The 20155-nt window shown below is 47.3% G+C and overlaps 12 non-coding genes across 12 annotated transcripts; all 12 read left to right on the plus strand.

Moving 5' to 3' along the window:
* Positions 1 to 641: 641 nt before the first annotated feature.
* Positions 642 to 831, plus strand: LOC115407809 (U2 spliceosomal RNA). The gene has a single exon (XR_003933705.1). It is a non-coding gene; the product is annotated as a U2 spliceosomal RNA (small nuclear RNA).
* A 1491-nt stretch (positions 832 to 2322) lies between these two features.
* LOC115407654 (U2 spliceosomal RNA) lies at positions 2323 to 2513 on the plus strand. The gene has a single exon (XR_003933656.1). It is a non-coding gene; the product is annotated as a U2 spliceosomal RNA (small nuclear RNA).
* Positions 2514 to 4000: 1487 nt separating this feature from the next.
* LOC115407658 (U2 spliceosomal RNA) lies at positions 4001 to 4191 on the plus strand. Its single transcript, XR_003933657.1, has one exon. It is a non-coding gene; the product is annotated as a U2 spliceosomal RNA (small nuclear RNA).
* A 1489-nt stretch (positions 4192 to 5680) lies between these two features.
* Positions 5681 to 5871, plus strand: LOC115407665 (U2 spliceosomal RNA). Its single transcript, XR_003933659.1, has one exon. It is a non-coding gene; the product is annotated as a U2 spliceosomal RNA (small nuclear RNA).
* A 1487-nt stretch (positions 5872 to 7358) lies between these two features.
* LOC115407671 (U2 spliceosomal RNA) lies at positions 7359 to 7549 on the plus strand. The gene has a single exon (XR_003933660.1). It is a non-coding gene; the product is annotated as a U2 spliceosomal RNA (small nuclear RNA).
* Positions 7550 to 9037: 1488 nt separating this feature from the next.
* On the plus strand, positions 9038 to 9228 carry LOC115407677 (U2 spliceosomal RNA). The gene has a single exon (XR_003933662.1). It is a non-coding gene; the product is annotated as a U2 spliceosomal RNA (small nuclear RNA).
* A 1486-nt stretch (positions 9229 to 10714) lies between these two features.
* LOC115407683 (U2 spliceosomal RNA) lies at positions 10715 to 10905 on the plus strand. Its single transcript, XR_003933663.1, has one exon. It is a non-coding gene; the product is annotated as a U2 spliceosomal RNA (small nuclear RNA).
* Positions 10906 to 12394: 1489 nt separating this feature from the next.
* On the plus strand, positions 12395 to 12585 carry LOC115407690 (U2 spliceosomal RNA). The gene has a single exon (XR_003933666.1). It is a non-coding gene; the product is annotated as a U2 spliceosomal RNA (small nuclear RNA).
* A 1488-nt stretch (positions 12586 to 14073) lies between these two features.
* On the plus strand, positions 14074 to 14264 carry LOC115407698 (U2 spliceosomal RNA). Its single transcript, XR_003933670.1, has one exon. It is a non-coding gene; the product is annotated as a U2 spliceosomal RNA (small nuclear RNA).
* Positions 14265 to 15752: 1488 nt separating this feature from the next.
* On the plus strand, positions 15753 to 15943 carry LOC115407704 (U2 spliceosomal RNA). Its single transcript, XR_003933671.1, has one exon. It is a non-coding gene; the product is annotated as a U2 spliceosomal RNA (small nuclear RNA).
* A 1490-nt stretch (positions 15944 to 17433) lies between these two features.
* LOC115407709 (U2 spliceosomal RNA) lies at positions 17434 to 17624 on the plus strand. The gene has a single exon (XR_003933672.1). It is a non-coding gene; the product is annotated as a U2 spliceosomal RNA (small nuclear RNA).
* A 1489-nt stretch (positions 17625 to 19113) lies between these two features.
* On the plus strand, positions 19114 to 19304 carry LOC115407713 (U2 spliceosomal RNA). Its single transcript, XR_003933674.1, has one exon. It is a non-coding gene; the product is annotated as a U2 spliceosomal RNA (small nuclear RNA).
* Positions 19305 to 20155: the final 851 nt, after the last annotated feature.

Consider the following 20155-nt stretch of genomic DNA (forward strand, 5'->3'; position numbering starts at 1 on the left):
GGCGCAGCCATCGCTCTCTGCCCGACGGTGCTGTCTCTCCGGTTATTCAACTACGACTTCATAGGGGGGCGCTGCAGCGTGGGCCTCTCAGTGCGGTCCTGACAGTGCAGTCTGCGGCACCGCAGGGACACGGCGTACCATTGGCTCGGTGGGCGCAGCAGTCTGAGGCCTGTAGTACTGCTTCACTCCACCAGAGGGCGCCACAGGCACGTCTACCGTGACGCTTACAATGAGGAGTTGAAATTGTCCTGTTTGTTTTGTTTTATTTATTTATTTGTTATTTGTGTATTTATTTTTTTGTCTGTCTGACAAGTTTCTTCCAGCATGTCGGATCAAATCTAAATTAATTCCCGAACTCATGCATTTGACGGTCACAGAGATGATTATGTGTTTGATGAAGACATGAGCATTCATGTGTCGGGACCAAGATCCCTCGACTTTCTACTGGACCAGAATGGAGCACGTGACTACAGACGCAGACTGCCAGCATAAAGTAAACCCTCCTGACTGTCCTTTAAAGTCGTGGGATCGGCGGCAGGATGCTCAGACTGTAAGTCCTAAATGAAGACGCTCAAGTGTCAGACCGGAAGTCACTGTGTCAGTACGGACAATGACGTCCTCCCTTGGGACGCGTCGTCAGTATCGCTTCTCGGCCTTTTGGCTAAGATCAAGTGTAGTATCTGTTCTTATCAGTTTAATATCTGATACGTCCCCTATCTGGGGACTATATATTAAATTGGTTTTGGAACAGGGAGATGGAATAGGGGCTTGCTCCGTCCACTCCACGCATCGACCTGGTATTGCAGTACTTCCGGGAGCGGTGCACCCCCCACACCCTCTGTGGTCGAAGGAAATTTTGTGAGTTGCTGCTCATGTGTGCACAGCGGCGGGTTACGTTTGACTCTTAGGTCAAGGCCTCTGAGGTTCTTCTGTAACGTCGTGCTAGTATTTTAAGTTCACCCCAGTGTAATGTCAATAAGTCCCAGATTATTGAAAGTCGTTGCTGACAGTGCTGTCTTTGAGATGCTCAGTTATTTGTCAGCTGTGATTTTCTTCTGTTTATTCTTATCCTTGTTGTTGTTGTTGTTGTTGTTGAGTGTTTTCGCTAAGGCATTTGTATTTTCAAGTCTAAGCGACTTTTACCGTCTGAGTCATTTTCAGAAAACATTTGTTGGCGTGTATGAGTTGGATGCATTCTGATACACACGCGACTGCATTTTCATGCAGTGACATTTCTACACCACTTGGGGGCGCCGGCGTCGAAGGAGAGAGCCGGAGACGGAGCACCAAGTGGAGCCCATGTCTTTTTGTAAGTTCGTATTTACTAGCTGTCCTGGATTTGTCTTTTTGCTCCTCAAAACTGCATGTTTAATTTTGACTTAACTAGTTATTTCTCACTGTCAACTAGTACTCAGAAGCGAAAACTTGCAGTATTTGTACGAAACGAGTAAACTCGTCGGTGTCATTTGCGCGTTTACTGGAGTTTTCGTACAGCTCTGCAAAAATCCTGCGGAGGGCGCTCAAGACAAGGCCTCTTAATGGTGAACTCTGTTGATGCGCCGTTAAAAAACTGCTTGGTGTTTCTTGTCGTTGCGAGTTCTGGTGATGTGTTTGAAGTGGGGGCTGTACTTTGTGTGGCAGTACAACGCGTATTCAGAGTTTGTGTGGCGGACATCGGTGGCGCAGCCATCGCTCTCTGCCCGACGGTGCTGTCTCTCCGGTTATTCAACTACGACTTCATAGGGGGGCGCTGCAGCGTGGGCCTCTCAGTGCGGTCCTGACAGTGCAGTCTGCGGCACCGCAGGGACACGGCGTACCATTGGCTCGGTGGGCGCAGCAGTCTGAGGCCTGTAGTACTGCTTCACTCCACCAGAGGGCGCCACAGGCACGTCTACCGTGACGCTTACAATGAGGAGTTGAAATTGTCCTGTTTTGTTTTGTTTTATTTATTTATTTGTTTATTTGTGTATTTATGTTTTTGTCTGTCTGACAAGTTTCTTCCAGCATGTCGGATCAAATCTAAATTAATTCCCGAACTCATGCATTTGACGGTCACAGAGATGATTATGTGTTTGATGAAGACATGAGCATTCATGTGTCGGGACCAAGATCCCTCGACTTTCTACTGGACCAGAATGGAGCACGTGACTACAGACGCAGACTGCCAGCATAAAGTAAACCCTCCTGACTGTCCTTTAAAGTCGTGGGATCGGCGGCAGGATGCTCAGACTGTAAGTCCTAAATGAAGACGCTCAAGTGTCAGACCGGAAGTCACTGTGTCAGTACGGACAATGACGTCCTCCCTTGGGACGCGTCGTCAGTATCGCTTCTCGGCCTTTTGGCTAAGATCAAGTGTAGTATCTGTTCTTATCAGTTTAATATCTGATACGTCCCCTATCTGGGGACTATATATTAAATTGGTTTTTGGAACAGGGAGATGGAATAGGGGCTTGCTCCGTCCACTCCACGCATCGACCTGGTATTGCAGTACTTCCGGGAGCGGTGCACCCCCCACACCCTCTGTGGTCGAAGGAAATTTTGTGAGTTGCTGCTCATGTGTGCACAGCGGCGGGTTACGTTTGACTCTTAGGTCAAGGCCTCTGAGGTTCTTCTGTAACGTCGTGCTAGTATTTTAAGTTCACCCCAGTGTAATGTCAATAAGTCCCAGATTATTGAAAGTCGTTGCTGACAGTGCTGTCTTTGAGATGCTCAGTTATTTGTCGCTGTGATTTTCTTCTGTTTATTCTTATCCTTGTTGTTGTTGTTGTTGTTGTTGAGTGTTTTCGCTAAGGCATTTGTATTTTCAAGTCTAAGCGACTTTTACCGTCTGAGTCATTTTCAGAAAACATTTGTTGGCGTGTATGAGTTGGATGCATTCTGATACACACGCGACTGCATTTTCATGCAGTGACATTTCTACACCACTTGGGGGCGCCGGCGTCGAAGGAGAGAGCCGGAGACGGAGCACCAAGTGGAGCCCATGTCTTTTTGTAAGTTCGTATTTACTAGCTGTCCTGGATTTGTCTTTTTGCTCCTCAAAACTGCATGTTTAATTTTGACTTAACTAGTTATTTCTCACTGTCAACTAGTACTCAGAAGCGAAAACTTGCAGTATTTGTACGAAACGAGTAAACTCGTCGGTGTCATTTGCGCGTTTACTGGAGTTTTCGTACAGCTCTGCAAAAATCCTGCGGAGGCGCTCAAGACAAGGCCTCTTAATGGTGAACTCTGTTGATGCGCCGTTAAAAAACTGCTTGGTGTTTCTTGTCGTTGCGAGTTCTGGTGATGTGTTTGAAGTGGGGGCTGTACTTTGTGTGGCAGTACAACGCGTATTCAGAGTTTGTGTGGCGGACATCGGTGGCGCAGCCATCGCTCTCTGCCCGACGGTGCTGTCTCTCCGGTTATTCAACTACGACTTCATAGGGGGGCGCTGCAGCGTGGGCCTCTCAGTGCGGTCCTGACAGTGCAGTCTGCGGCACCGCAGGGACACGGCGTACCATTGGCTCGGTGGGCGCAGCAGTCTGAGGCCTGTAGTACTGCTTCACTCCACCAGAGGGCGCCACAGGCACGTCTACCGTGACGCTTACAATGAGGAGTTGAAATTGTCCTGTTTTGTTTTGTTTTATTTATTTATTTGTTTATTTGTGTATTTATTTTTTGTCTGTCTGACAAGTTTCTTCCAGCATGTCGGATCAAATCTAAATTAATTCCCGAACTCATGCATTTGACGGTCACAGAGATGATTATGTGTTGATGAAGACATGAGCATTCATGTGTCGGGACCAAGATCCCTCGACTTTCTACTGGACCAGAATGGAGCACGTGACTACAGACGCAGACTGCCAGCATAAAGTAAACCCTCCTGACTGTCCTTTAAAGTCGTGGGATCGGCGGCAGGATGCTCAGACTGTAAGTCCTAAATGAAGACGCTCAAGTGTCAGACCGGAAGTCACTGTGTCAGTACGGACAATGACGTCCTCCCTTGGGACGCGTCGTCAGTATCGCTTCTCGGCCTTTTGGCTAAGATCAAGTGTAGTATCTGTTCTTATCAGTTTAATATCTGATACGTCCCCTATCTGGGGACTATATATTAAATTGGTTTTTGGAACAGGGAGATGGAATAGGGGCTTGCTCCGTCCACTCCACGCATCGACCTGGTATTGCAGTACTTCCGGGAGCGGTGCACCCCCCACACCCTCTGTGGTCGAAGGAAATTTTGTGAGTTGCTGCTCATGTGTGCACAGCGGCGGGTTACGTTTGACTCTTAGGTCAAGGCCTCTGAGGTTCTTCTGTAACGTCGTGCTAGTATTTTAAGTTCACCCCAGTGTAATGTCAATAAGTCCCAGATTATTGAAAGTCGTTGCTGACAGTGCTGTCTTTGAGATGCTCAGTTATTTGTCGCTGTGATTTTCTTCTGTTTATTCTTATCCTTGTTGTTGTTGTTGTTGTTGTTGAGTGTTTTCGCTAAGGCATTTGTATTTTCAAGTCTAAGCGACTTTTACCGTCTGAGTCATTTTCAGAAAACATTTGTTGGCGTGTATGAGTTGGATGCATTCTGATACACACGCGACTGCATTTTCATGCAGTGACATTTCTACACCACTTGGGGGCGCCGGCGTCGAAGGAGAGAGCCGGAGACGGAGCACCAAGTGGAGCCCATGTCTTTTTGTAAGTTCGTATTTACTAGCTGTCCTGGATTTGTCTTTTTGCTCCTCAAAACTGCATGTTTAATTTTGACTTAACTAGTTATTTCTCACTGTCAACTAGTACTCAGAAGCGAAAACTTGCAGTATTTGTACGAAACGAGTAAACTCGTCGGTGTCATTTGCGCGTTTACTGGAGTTTTCGTACAGCTCTGCAAAAATCCTGCGGAGGCGCTCAAGACAAGGCCTCTTAATGGTGAACTCTGTTGATGCGCCGTTAAAAAACTGCTTGGTGTTTCTTGTCGTTGCGAGTTCTGGTGATGTGTTTGAAGTGGGGGCTGTACTTTGTGTGGCAGTACAACGCGTATTCAGAGTTTGTGTGGCGGACATCGGTGGCGCAGCCATCGCTCTCTGCCCGACGGTGCTGTCTCTCCGGTTATTCAACTACGACTTCATAGGGGGGCGCTGCAGCGTGGGCCTCTCAGTGCGGTCCTGACAGTGCAGTCTGCGGCACCGCAGGGACACGGCGTACCATTGGCTCGGTGGGCGCAGCAGTCTGAGGCCTGTAGTACTGCTTCACTCCACCAGAGGGCGCCACAGGCACGTCTACCGTGACGCTTACAATGAGGAGTTGAAATTGTCCTGTTTTGTTTTGTTTTATTTATTTATTTGTTTATTTGTGTATTTATGTTTTTGTCTGTCTGACAAGTTTCTTCCAGCATGTCGGATCAAATCTAAATTAATTCCCGAACTCATGCATTTGACGGTCACAGAGATGATTATGTGTTTGATGAAGACATGAGCATTCATGTGTCGGGACCAAGATCCCTCGACTTTCTACTGGACCAGAATGGAGCACGTGACTACAGACGCAGACTGCCAGCATAAAGTAAACCCTCCTGACTGTCCTTTAAAGTCGTGGGATCGGCGGCAGGATGCTCAGACTGTAAGTCCTAAATGAAGACGCTCAAGTGTCAGACCGGAAGTCACTGTGTCAGTACGGACAATGACGTCCTCCCTTGGGACGCGTCGTCAGTATCGCTTCTCGGCCTTTTGGCTAAGATCAAGTGTAGTATCTGTTCTTATCAGTTTAATATCTGATACGTCCCCTATCTGGGGACTATATATTAAATTGGTTTTTGGAACAGGGAGATGGAATAGGGGCTTGCTCCGTCCACTCCACGCATCGACCTGGTATTGCAGTACTTCCGGGAGCGGTGCACCCCCCACACCCTCTGTGGTCGAAGGAAATTTTGTGAGTTGCTGCTCATGTGTGCACAGCGGCGGGTTACGTTTGACTCTTAGGTCAAGGCCTCTGAGGTTCTTCTGTAACGTCGTGCTAGTATTTTAAGTTCACCCCAGTGTAATGTCAATAAGTCCCAGATTATTGAAAGTCGTTGCTGACAGTGCTGTCTTTGAGATGCTCAGTTATTTGTCACTGTGATTTTCTTCTGTTTATTCTTATCCTTTTGTTGTTGTTGTTGTTGTTGAGTGTTTTCGCTAAGGCATTTGTATTTTCAAGTCTAAGCGACTTTTACCGTCTGAGTCATTTTCAGAAAACATTTGTTGGCGTGTATGAGTTGGATGCATTCTGATACACACGCGACTGCATTTTCATGCAGTGACATTTCTACACCACTTGGGGGCGCCGGCGTCGAAGGAGAGAGCCGGAGACGGAGCACCAAGTGGAGCCCATGTCTTTTTGTAAGTTCGTATTTACTAGCTGTCCTGGATTTGTCTTTTTGCTCCTCAAAACTGCATGTTTAATTTTGACTTAACTAGTTATTTCTCACTGTCAACTAGTACTCAGAAGCGAAAACTTGCAGTATTTGTACGAAACGAGTAAACTCGTCGGTGTCATTTGCGCGTTTACTGGAGTTTTCGTACAGCTCTGCAAAAATCCTGCGGAGGCGCTCAAGACAAGGCCTCTTAATGGTGAACTCTGTTGATGCGCCGTTAAAAAACTGCTTGGTGTTTCTTGTCGTTGCGAGTTCTGGTGATGTGTTTGAAGTGGGGGCTGTACTTTGTGTGGCAGTACAACGCGTATTCAGAGTTTGTGTGGCGGACATCGGTGGCGCAGCCATCGCTCTCTGCCCGACGGTGCTGTCTCTCCGGTTATTCAACTACGACTTCATAGGGGGGCGCTGCAGCGTGGGCCTCTCAGTGCGGTCCTGACAGTGCAGTCTGCGGCACCGCAGGGACACGGCGTACCATTGGCTCGGTGGGCGCAGCAGTCTGAGGCCTGTAGTACTGCTTCACTCCACCAGAGGGCGCCACAGGCACGTCTACCGTGACGCTTACAATGAGGAGTTGAAATTGTCCTGTTTTGTTTTGTTTTATTTATTTATTTGTTTATTTGTGTATTTATGTTTTTGTCTGTCTGACAAGTTTCTTCCAGCATGTCGGATCAAATCTAAATTAATTCCCGAACTCATGCATTTGACGGTCACAGAGATGATATGTGTTTGATGAAGACATGAGCATTCATGTGTCGGGACCAAGATCCCTCGACTTTCTACTGGACCAGAATGGAGCACGTGACTACAGACGCAGACTGCCAGCATAAAGTAAACCCTCCTGACTGTCCTTTAAAGTCGTGGGATCGGCGGCAGGATGCTCAGACTGTAAGTCCTAAATGAAGACGCTCAAGTGTCAGACCGGAAGTCACTGTGTCAGTACGGACAATGACGTCCTCCCTTGGGACGCGTCGTCAGTATCGCTTCTCGGCCTTTTGGCTAAGATCAAGTGTAGTATCTGTTCTTATCAGTTTAATATCTGATACGTCCCCTATCTGGGGACTATATATTAAATTGGTTTTTGGAACAGGGAGATGGAATAGGGGCTTGCTCCGTCCACTCCACGCATCGACCTGGTATTGCAGTACTTCCGGGAGCGGTGCACCCCCCACACCCTCTGTGGTCGAAGGAAATTTTGTGAGTTGCTGCTCATGTGTGCACAGCGGCGGGTTACGTTTGACTCTTAGGTCAAGGCCTCTGAGGTTCTTCTGTAACGTCGTGCTAGTATTTTAAGTTCACCCCAGTGTAATGTCAATAAGTCCCAGATTATTGAAAGTCGTTGCTGACAGTGCTGTCTTTGAGATGCTCAGTTATTTGTCACTGTGATTTTCTTCTGTTTATTCTTATCCTTTTTGTTGTTGTTGTTGTTGTTGAGTGTTTTTGCTAAGGCATTTGTATTTTCAAGTCTAAGCGACTTTTACCGTCTGAGTCATTTTCAGAAAACATTTGTTGGCGTGTATGAGTTGGATGCATTCTGATACACACGCGACTGCATTTTCATGCAGTGACATTTCTACACCACTTGGGGGCGCCGGCGTCGAAGGAGAGAGCCGGAGACGGAGCACCAAGTGGAGCCCATGTCTTTTTGTAAGTTCGTATTTACTAGCTGTCCTGGATTTGTCTTTTTGCTCCTCAAAACTGCATGTTTAATTTTGACTTAACTAGTTATTTCTCACTGTCAACTAGTACTCAGAAGCGAAAACTTGCAGTATTTGTACGAAACGAGTAAACTCGTCGGTGTCATTTGCGCGTTTACTGGAGTTTTCGTACAGCTCTGCAAAAATCCTGCGGAGGCGCTCAAGACAAGGCCTCTTAATGGTGAACTCTGTTGATGCGCCGTTAAAAAACTGCTTGGTGTTTCTTGTCGTTGCGAGTTCTGGTGATGTGTTTGAAGTGGGGGCTGTACTTTGTGTGGCAGTACAACGCGTATTCAGAGTTTGTGTGGCGGACATCGGTGGCGCAGCCATCGCTCTCTGCCCGACGGTGCTGTCTCTCCGGTTATTCAACTACGACTTCATAGGGGGCGCTGCAGCGTGGGCCTCTCAGTGCGGTCCTGACAGTGCAGTCTGCGGCACCGCAGGGACACGGCGTACCATTGGCTCGGTGGGCGCAGCAGTCTGAGGCCTGTAGTACTGCTTCACTCCACCAGAGGGCGCCACAGGCACGTCTACCGTGACGCTTACAATGAGGAGTTGAAATTGTCCTGTTTTGTTTTGTTTTATTTATTTATTTGTTTATTTGTGTATTTATGTTTTTGTCTGTCTGACAAGTTTCTTCCAGCATGTCGGATCAAATCTAAATTAATTCCCGAACTCATGCATTTGACGGTCACAGAGATGATTATGTGTTTGATGAAGACATGAGCATTCATGTGTCGGGACCAAGATCCCTCGACTTTCTACTGGACCAGAATGGAGCACGTGACTACAGACGCAGACTGCCAGCATAAAGTAAACCCTCCTGACTGTCCTTTAAAGTCGTGGGATCGGCGGCAGGATGCTCAGACTGTAAGTCCTAAATGAAGACGCTCAAGTGTCAGACCGGAAGTCACTGTGTCAGTACGGACAATGACGTCCTCCCTTGGGACGCGTCGTCAGTATCGCTTCTCGGCCTTTTGGCTAAGATCAAGTGTAGTATCTGTTCTTATCAGTTTAATATCTGATACGTCCCCTATCTGGGGACTATATATTAAATTGGTTTTTGGAACAGGGAGATGGAATAGGGGCTTGCTCCGTCCACTCCACGCATCGACCTGGTATTGCAGTACTTCCGGGAGCGGTGCACCCCCCACACCCTCTGTGGTCGAAGGAAATTTTGTGAGTTGCTGCTCATGTGTGCACAGCGGCGGGTTACGTTTGACTCTTAGGTCAAGGCCTCTGAGGTTCTTCTGTAACGTCGTGCTAGTATTTTAAGTTCACCCCAGTGTAATGTCAATAAGTCCCAGATTATTGAAAGTCGTTGCTGACAGTGCTGTCTTTGAGATGCTCAGTTATTTGTCACTGTGATTTTCTTCTGTTTATTCTTATCCTTGTTGTTGTTGTTGTTGTTGTTGAGTGTTTTTCGCTAAGGCATTTGTATTTTCAAGTCTAAGCGACTTTTACCGTCTGAGTCATTTTCAGAAAACATTTGTTGGCGTGTATGAGTTGGATGCATTCTGATACACACGCGACTGCATTTTCATGCAGTGACATTTCTACACCACTTGGGGGCGCCGGCGTCGAAGGAGAGAGCCGGAGACGGAGCACCAAGTGGAGCCCATGTCTTTTTGTAAGTTCGTATTTACTAGCTGTCCTGGATTTGTCTTTTTGCTCCTCAAAACTGCATGTTTAATTTTGACTTAACTAGTTATTTCTCACTGTCAACTAGTACTCAGAAGCGAAAACTTGCAGTATTTGTACGAAACGAGTAAACTCGTCGGTGTCATTTGCGCGTTTACTGGAGTTTTCGTACAGCTCTGCAAAAATCCTGCGGAGGCGCTCAAGACAAGGCCTCTTAATGGTGAACTCTGTTGATGCGCCGTTAAAAAACTGCTTGGTGTTTCTTGTCGTTGCGAGTTCTGGTGATGTGTTTGAAGTGGGGGCTGTACTTTGTGTGGCAGTACAACGCGTATTCAGAGTTTGTGTGGCGGACATCGGTGGCGCAGCCATCGCTCTCTGCCCGACGGTGCTGTCTCTCCGGTTATTCAACTACGACTTCATAGGGGGGCGCTGCAGCGTGGGCCTCTCAGTGCGGTCCTGACAGTGCAGTCTGCGGCACCGCAGGGACACGGCGTACCATTGGCTCGGTGGGCGCAGCAGTCTGAGGCCTGTAGTACTGCTTCACTCCACCAGAGGGCGCCACAGGCACGTCTACCGTGACGCTTACAATGAGGAGTTGAAATTGTCCTGTTTTGTTTTGTTTTATTTATTTATTTGTTTGTGTATTTATGTTTTTGTCTGTCTGACAAGTTTCTTCCAGCATGTCGGATCAAATCTAAATTAATTCCCGAACTCATGCATTTGACGGTCACAGAGATGATTATGTGTTTGATGAAGACATGAGCATTCATGTGTCGGGACCAAGATCCCTCGACTTTCTACTGGACCAGAATGGAGCACGTGACTACAGACGCAGACTGCCAGCATAAAGTAAACCCTCCTGACTGTCCTTTAAAGTCGTGGGATCGGCGGCAGGATGCTCAGACTGTAAGTCCTAAATGAAGACGCTCAAGTGTCAGACCGGAAGTCACTGTGTCAGTACGGACAATGACGTCCTCCCTTGGGACGCGTCGTCAGTATCGCTTCTCGGCCTTTTGGCTAAGATCAAGTGTAGTATCTGTTCTTATCAGTTTAATATCTGATACGTCCCCTATCTGGGGACTATATATTAAATTGGTTTTTGGAACAGGGAGATGGAATAGGGGCTTGCTCCGTCCACTCCACGCATCGACCTGGTATTGCAGTACTTCCGGGAGCGGTGCACCCCCCACACCCTCTGTGGTCGAAGGAAATTTTGTGAGTTGCTGCTCATGTGTGCACAGCGGCGGGTTACGTTTGACTCTTAGGTCAAGGCCTCTGAGGTTCTTCTGTAACGTCGTGCTAGTATTTTAAGTTCACCCCAGTGTAATGTCAATAAGTCCCAGATTATTGAAAGTCGTTGCTGACAGTGCTGTCTTTGAGATGCTCAGTTATTTGTCACTGTGATTTTCTTCTGTTTATTCTTATCCTTTTTGTTGTTGTTGTTGTTGTTGAGTGTTTTTTGCTAAGGCATTTGTATTTTCAAGTCTAAGCGACTTTTACCGTCTGAGTCATTTTCAGAAAACATTTGTTGGCGTGTATGAGTTGGATGCATTCTGATACACACGCGACTGCATTTTCATGCAGTGACATTTCTACACCACTTGGGGGCGCCGGCGTCGAAGGAGAGAGCCGGAGACGGAGCACCAAGTGGAGCCCATGTCTTTTTGTAAGTTCGTATTTACTAGCTGTCCTGGATTTGTCTTTTTGCTCCTCAAAACTGCATGTTTAATTTTGACTTAACTAGTTATTTCTCACTGTCAACTAGTACTCAGAAGCGAAAACTTGCAGTATTTGTACGAAACGAGTAAACTCGTCGGTGTCATTTGCGCGTTTACTGGAGTTTTCGTACAGCTCTGCAAAAATCCTGCGGAGGCGCTCAAGACAAGGCCTCTTAATGGTGAACTCTGTTGATGCGCCGTTAAAAAACTGCTTGGTGTTTCTTGTCGTTGCGAGTTCTGGTGATGTGTTTGAAGTGGGGGCTGTACTTTGTGTGGCAGTACAACGCGTATTCAGAGTTTGTGTGGCGGACATCGGTGGCGCAGCCATCGCTCTCTGCCCGACGGTGCTGTCTCTCCGGTTATTCAACTACGACTTCATAGGGGGCGCTGCAGCGTGGGCCTCTCAGTGCGGTCCTGACAGTGCAGTCTGCGGCACCGCAGGGACACGGCGTACCATTGGCTCGGTGGGCGCAGCAGTCTGAGGCCTGTAGTACTGCTTCACTCCACCAGAGGGCGCCACAGGCACGTCTACCGTGACGCTTACAATGAGGAGTTGAAATTGTCCTGTTTTGTTTTGTTTTATTTATTTATTTGTTTATTTGTGTATTTATGTTTTTGTCTGTCTGACAAGTTTCTTCCAGCATGTCGGATCAAATCTAAATTAATTCCCGAACTCATGCATTTGACGGTCACAGAGATGATTATGTGTTTGATGAAGACATGAGCATTCATGTGTCGGGACCAAGATCCCTCGACTTTCTACTGGACCAGAATGGAGCACGTGACTACAGACGCAGACTGCCAGCATAAAGTAAACCCTCCTGACTGTCCTTTAAAGTCGTGGGATCGGCGGCAGGATGCTCAGACTGTAAGTCCTAAATGAAGACGCTCAAGTGTCAGACCGGAAGTCACTGTGTCAGTACGGACAATGACGTCCTCCCTTGGGACGCGTCGTCAGTATCGCTTCTCGGCCTTTTGGCTAAGATCAAGTGTAGTATCTGTTCTTATCAGTTTAATATCTGATACGTCCCCTATCTGGGGACTATATATTAAATTGGTTTTTGGAACAGGGAGATGGAATAGGGGCTTGCTCCGTCCACTCCACGCATCGACCTGGTATTGCAGTACTTCCGGGAGCGGTGCACCCCCCACACCCTCTGTGGTCGAAGGAAATTTTGTGAGTTGCTGCTCATGTGTGCACAGCGGCGGGTTACGTTTGACTCTTAGGTCAAGGCCTCTGAGGTTCTTCTGTAACGTCGTGCTAGTATTTTAAGTTCACCCCAGTGTAATGTCAATAAGTCCCAGATTATTGAAAGTCGTTGCTGACAGTGCTGTCTTTGAGATGCTCAGTTATTTGTCACTGTGATTTTCTTCTGTTTATTCTTATCCTTGTTGTTGTTGTTGTTGTTGTTGAGTGTTTTCGCTAAGGCATTTGTATTTTCAAGTCTAAGCGACTTTTACCGTCTGAGTCATTTTCAGAAAACATTTGTTGGCGTGTATGAGTTGGATGCATTCTGATACACACGCGACTGCATTTTCATGCAGTGACATTTCTACACCACTTGGGGGCGCCGGCGTCGAAGGAGAGAGCCGGAGACGGAGCACCAAGTGGAGCCCATGTCTTTGTGTAAGTTCGTATTTACTAGCTGTCCTGGATTTGTCTTTTTGCTCCTCAAAACTGCATGTTTAATTTTGACTTAACTAGTTATTTCTCACTGTCAACTAGTACTCAGAAGCGAAAACTTGCAGTATTTGTACGAAACGAGTAAACTCGTCGGTGTCATTTGCGCGTTTACTGGAGTTTTCGTACAGCTCTGCAAAAATCCTGCGGAGGCGCTCAAGACAAGGCCTCTTAATGGTGAACTCTGTTGATGCGCCGTTAAAAAACTGCTTGGTGTTTCTTGTCGTTGCGAGTTCTGGTGATGTGTTTGAAGTGGGGGCTGTACTTTGTGTGGCAGTACAACGCGTATTCAGAGTTTGTGTGGCGGACATCGGTGGTGCAGCCATCGCTCTCTGCCCGACGGTGCTGTCTCTCCGGTTATTCAACTACGACTTCATAGGGGGCGCTGCAGCGTGGGCCTCTCAGTGCGGTCCTGACAGTGCAGTCTGCGGCACCGCAGGGACACGGCGTACCATTGGCTCGGTGGGCGCAGCAGTCTGAGGCCTGTAGTACTGCTTCACTCCACCAGAGGGCGCCACAGGCACGTCTACCGTGACGCTTACAATGAGGAGTTGAAATTGTCCTGTTTTGTTTTGTTTTATTTATTTATTTGTTTATTTGTGTATTTATGTTTTTGTCTGTCTGACAAGTTTCTTCCAGCATGTCGGATCAAATCTAAATTAATTCCCGAACTCATGCATTTGACGGTCACAGAGATGATTATGTGTTTGATGAAGACATGAGCATTCATGTGTCGGGACCAAGATCCCTCGACTTTCTACTGGACCAGAATGGAGCACGTGACTACAGACGCAGACTGCCAGCATAAAGTAAACCCTCCTGACTGTCCTTTAAAGTCGTGGGATCGGCGGCAGGATGCTCAGACTGTAAGTCCTAAATGAAGACGCTCAAGTGTCAGACCGGAAGTCACTGTGTCAGTACGGACAATGACGTCCTCCCTTGGGACGCGTCGTCAGTATCGCTTCTCGGCCTTTTGGCTAAGATCAAGTGTAGTATCTGTTCTTATCAGTTTAATATCTGATACGTCCCCTATCTGGGGACTATATATTAAATTGGTTTTTGGAACAGGGAGATGGAATAGGGGCTTGCTCCGTCCACTCCACGCATCGACCTGGTATTGCAGTACTTCCGGGAGCGGTGCACCCCCCACACCCTCTGTGGTCGAAGGAAATTTTGTGAGTTGCTGCTCATGTGTGCACAGCGGCGGGTTACGTTTGACTCTTAGGTCAAGGCCTCTGAGGTTCTTCTGTAACGTCGTGCTAGTATTTTAAGTTCACCCCAGTGTAATGTCAATAAGTCCCAGATTATTGAAAGTCGTTGCTGACAGTGCTGTCTTTGAGATGCTCAGTTATTTGTCACTGTGATTTTCTTCTGTTTATTCTTATCCTTGTTGTTGTTGTTGTTGTTGTTGAGTGTTTCGCTAAGGCATTTGTATTTTCAAGTCTAAGCGACTTTTACCGTCTGAGTCATTTTCAGAAAACATTTGTTGGCGTGTATGAGTTGGATGCATTCTGATACACACGCGACTGCATTTTCATGCAGTGACATTTCTACACCACTTGGGGGCGCCGGCGTCGAAGGAGAGAGCCGGAGACGGAGCACCAAGTGGAGCCCATGTCTTTGTGTAAGTTCGTATTTACTAGCTGTCCTGGATTTGTCTTTTTGCTCCTCAAAACTGCATGTTTAATTTTGACTTAACTAGTTATTTCTCACTGTCAACTAGTACTCAGAAGCGAAAACTTGCAGTATTTGTACGAAACGAGTAAACTCGTCGGTGTCATTTGCGCGTTTACTGGAGTTTTCGTACAGCTCTGCAAAAATCCTGCGGAGGCGCTCAAGACAAGGCCTCTTAATGGTGAACTCTGTTGATGCGCCGTTAAAAAACTGCTTGGTGTTTCTTGTCGTTGCGAGTTCTGGTGATGTGTTTGAAGTGGGGGCTGTACTTTGTGTGGCAGTACAACGCGTATTCAGAGTTTGTGTGGCGGACATCGGTGGCGCAGCCATCGCTCTCTGCCCGACGGTGCTGTCTCTCCGGTTATTCAACTACGACTTCATAGGGGGGCGCTGCAGCGTGGGCCTCTCAGTGCGGTCCTGACAGTGCAGTCTGCGGCACCGCAGGGACACGGCGTACCATTGGCTCGGTGGGCGCAGCAGTCTGAGGCCTGTAGTACTGCTTCACTCCACCAGAGGGCGCCACAGGCACGTCTACCGTGACGCTTACAATGAGGAGTTGAAATTGTCCTGTTTTGTTTTGTTTTATTTATTTATTTGTTTATTTGTGTATTTATGTTTTTGTCTGTCTGACAAGTTTCTTCCAGCATGTCGGATCAAATCTAAATTAATTCCCGAACTCATGCATTTGACGGTCACAGAGATGATTATGTGTTTGATGAAGACATGAGCATTCATGTGTCGGGACCAAGATCCCTCGACTTTCTACTGGACCAGAATGGAGCACGTGACTACAGACGCAGACTGCCAGCATAAAGTAAACCCTCCTGACTGTCCTTTAAAGTCGTGGGATCGGCGGCAGGATGCTCAGACTGTAAGTCCTAAATGAAGACGCTCAAGTGTCAGACCGGAAGTCACTGTGTCAGTACGGACAATGACGTCCTCCCTTGGGACGCGTCGTCAGTATCGCTTCTCGGCCTTTTGGCTAAGATCAAGTGTAGTATCTGTTCTTATCAGTTTAATATCTGATACGTCCCCTATCTGGGGACTATATATTAAATTGGTTTTTGGAACAGGGAGATGGAATAGGGGCTTGCTCCGTCCACTCCACGCATCGACCTGGTATTGCAGTACTTCCGGGAGCGGTGCACCCCCCACACCCTCTGTGGTCGAAGGAAATTTTGTGAGTTGCTGCTCATGTGTGCACAGCGGCGGGTTACGTTTGACTCTTAGGTCAAGGCCTCTGAGGTTCTTCTGTAACGTCGTGCTAGTATTTTAAGTTCACCCCAGTGTAATGTCAATAAGTCCCAGATTATTGAAAGTCGTTGCTGACAGTGCTGTCTTTGAGATGCTCAGTTATTTGTCACTGTGATTTTCTTCTGTTTATTCTTATCCTTGTTGTTGTTGTTGTTGTTGTTGAGTGTTTTTCGCTAAGGCATTTGTATTTTCAAGTCTAAGCGACTTTTACCGTCTGAGTCATTTTCAGAAAACATTTGTTGGCGTGTATGAGTTGGATGCATTCTGATACACACGCGACTGCATTTTCATGCAGTGACATTTCTACACCACTTGGGGGCGCCGGCGTCGAAGGAGAGAGCCGGAGACGGAGCACCAAGTGGAGCCCATGTCTTTTTGTAAGTTCGTATTTACTAGCTGTCCTGGATTTGTCTTTTTGCTCCTCAAAACTGCATGTTTAATTTTGACTTAACTAGTTATTTCTCACTGTCAACTAGTACTCAGAAGCGAAAACTTGCAGTATTTGTACGAAACGAGTAAACTCGTCGGTGTCATTTGCGCGTTTACTGGAGTTTTCGTACAGCTCTGCAAAAATCCTGCGGAGGCGCTCAAGACAAGGCCTCTTAATGGTGAACTCTGTTGATGCGCCGTTAAAAAACTGCTTGGTGTTTCTTGTCGTTGCGAGTTCTGGTGATGTGTTTGAAGTGGGGGCTGTACTTTGTGTGGCAGTACAACGCGTATTCAGAGTTTGTGTGGCGGACATCGGTGGCGCAGCCATCGCTCTCTGCCCGACGGTGCTGTCTCTCCGGTTATTCAACTACGACTTCATAGGGGGGCGCTGCAGCGTGGGCCTCTCAGTGCGGTCCTGACAGTGCAGTCTGCGGCACCGCAGGGACACGGCGTACCATTGGCTCGGTGGGCGCAGCAGTCTGAGGCCTGTAGTACTGCTTCACTCCACCAGAGGGCGCCACAGGCACGTCTACCGTGACGCTTACAATGAGGAGTTGAAATTGTCCTGTTTTGTTTTGTTTTATTTATTTATTTGTTTATTTGTGTATTTATGTTTTTGTCTGTCTGACAAGTTTCTTCCAGCATGTCGGATCAAATCTAAATTAATTCCCGAACTCATGCATTTGACGGTCACAGAGATGATTATGTGTTTGATGAAGACATGAGCATTCATGTGTCGGGACCAAGATCCCTCGACTTTCTACTGGACCAGAATGGAGCACGTGACTACAGACGCAGACTGCCAGCATAAAGTAAACCCTCCTGACTGTCCTTTAAAGTCGTGGGATCGGCGGCAGGATGCTCAGACTGTAAGTCCTAAATGAAGACGCTCAAGTGTCAGACCGGAAGTCACTGTGTCAGTACGGACAATGACGTCCTCCCTTGGGACGCGTCGTCAGTATCGCTTCTCGGCCTTTTGGCTAAGATCAAGTGTAGTATCTGTTCTTATCAGTTTAATATCTGATACGTCCCCTATCTGGGGACTATATATTAAATTGGTTTTTGGAACAGGGAGATGGAATAGGGGCTTGCTCCGTCCACTCCACGCATCGACCTGGTATTGCAGTACTTCCGGGAGCGGTGCACCCCCCACACCCTCTGTGGTCAAAGGAAATTTTGTGAGTTGCTGCTCATGTGTGCACAGCGGCGGGTTACGTTTGACTCTTAGGTCAAGGCCTCTGAGGTTCTTCTGTAACGTCGTGCTAGTATTTTAAGTTCACCCCAGTGTAATGTCAATAAGTCCCAGATTATTGAAAGTCGTTGCTGACAGTGCTGTCTTTGAGATGCTCAGTTATTTGTCACTGTGATTTTCTTCTGTTTATTCTTATCCTTTTTGTTGTTGTTGTTGTTGTTGAGTGTTTTTGCTAAGGCATTTGTATTTTCAAGTCTAAGCGACTTTTACCGTCTGAGTCATTTTCAGAAAACATTTGTTGGCGTGTATGAGTTGGATGCATTCTGATACACACGCGACTGCATTTTCATGCAGTGACATTTCTACACCACTTGGGGGCGCCGGCGTCGAAGGAGAGAGCCGGAGACGGAGCACCAAGTGGAGCCCATGTCTTTGTGTAAGTTCGTATTTACTAGCTGTCCTGGATTTGTCTTTTTGCTCCTCAAAACTGCATGTTTAATTTTGACTTAACTAGTTATTTCTCACTGTCAACTAGTACTCAGAAGCGAAAACTTGCAGTATTTGTACGAAACGAGTAAACTCGTCGGTGTCATTTGCGCGTTTACTGGAGTTTTCGTACAGCTCTGCAAAAATCCTGCGGAGGCGCTCAAGACAAGGCCTCTTAATGGTGAACTCTGTTGATGCGCCGTTAAAAAACTGCTTGGTGTTTCTTGTCGTTGCGAGTTCTGGTGATGTGTTTGAAGTGGGGGCTGTACTTTGTGTGGCAGTACAACGCGTATTCAGAGTTTGTGTGGCGGACATCGGTGGCGCAGCCATCGCTCTCTGCCCGACGGTGCTGTCTCTCCGGTTATTCAACTACGACTTCATAGGGGGGCGCTGCAGCGTGGGCCTCTCAGTGCGGTCCTGACAGTGCAGTCTGCGGCACCGCAGGGACACGGCGTACCATTGGCTCGGTGGGCGCAGCAGTCTGAGGCCTGTAGTACTGCTTCACTCCACCAGAGGGCGCCACAGGCACGTCTACCGTGACGCTTACAATGAGGAGTTGAAATTGTCCTGTTTTGTTTTGTTTTATTTATTTATTTGTTTATTTGTGTATTTATGTTTTTGTCTGTCTGACAAGTTTCTTCCAGCATGTCGGATCAAATCTAAATTAATTCCCGAACTCATGCATTTGACGGTCACAGAGATGATTATGTGTTTGATGAAGACATGAGCATTCATGTGTCGGGACCAAGATCCCTCGACTTTCTACTGGACCAGAATGGAGCACGTGACTACAGACGCAGACTGCCAGCATAAAGTAAACCCTCCTGACTGTCCTTTAAAGTCGTGGGATCGGCGGCAGGATGCTCAGACTGTAAGTCCTAAATGAAGACGCTCAAGTGTCAGACCGGAAGTCACTGTGTCAGTACGGACAATGACGTCCTCCCTTGGGACGCGTCGTCAGTATCGCTTCTCGGCCTTTTGGCTAAGATCAAGTGTAGTATCTGTTCTTATCAGTTTAATATCTGATACGTCCCCTATCTGGGGACTATATATTAAATTGGTTTTTGGAACAGGGAGATGGAATAGGGGCTTGCTCCGTCCACTCCACGCATCGACCTGGTATTGCAGTACTTCCGGGAGCGGTGCACCCCCCACACCCTCTGTGGTCGAAGGAAATTTTGTGAGTTGCTGCTCATGTGTGCACAGCGGCGGGTTACGTTTGACTCTTAGGTCAAGGCCTCTGAGGTTCTTCTGTAACGTCGTGCTAGTATTTTAAGTTCACCCCAGTGTAATGTCAATAAGTCCCAGATTATTGAAAGTCGTTGCTGACAGTGCTGTCTTTGAGATGCTCAGTTATTTGTCACTGTGATTTTCTTCTGTTTATTCTTATCCTTTTTGTTGTTGTTGTTGTTGTTGAGTGTTTTTGCTAAGGCATTTGTATTTTCAAGTCTAAGCGACTTTTACCGTCTGAGTCATTTTCAGAAAACATTTGTTGGCGTGTATGAGTTGGATGCATTCTGATACACACGCGACTGCATTTTCATGCAGTGACATTTCTACACCACTTGGGGGCGCCGGCGTCGAAGGAGAGAGCCGGAGACGGAGCACCAAGTGGAGCCCATGTCTTTGTGTAAGTTCGTATTTACTAGCTGTCCTGGATTTGTCTTTTTGCTCCTCAAAACTGCATGTTTAATTTTGACTTAACTAGTTATTTCTCACTGTCAACTAGTACTCAGAAGCGAAAACTTGCAGTATTTGTACGAAACGAGTAAACTCGTCGGTGTCATTTGCGCGTTTACTGGAGTTTTCGTACAGCTCTGCAAAAATCCTGCGGAGGCGCTCAAGACAAGGCCTCTTAATGGTGAACTCTGTTGATGCGCCGTTAAAAAACTGCTTGGTGTTTCTTGTCGTTGCGAGTTCTGGTGATGTGTTTGAAGTGGGGGCTGTACTTTGTGTGGCAGTACAACGCGTATTCAGAGTTTGTGTGGCGGACATCGGTGGCGC

Source organism: Salarias fasciatus, chromosome 2, assembly GCF_902148845.1.
Source record: "Salarias fasciatus chromosome 2, fSalaFa1.1, whole genome shotgun sequence".
Classification (NCBI taxonomy): domain Eukaryota; kingdom Metazoa; phylum Chordata; class Actinopteri; order Blenniiformes; family Blenniidae; genus Salarias; species Salarias fasciatus.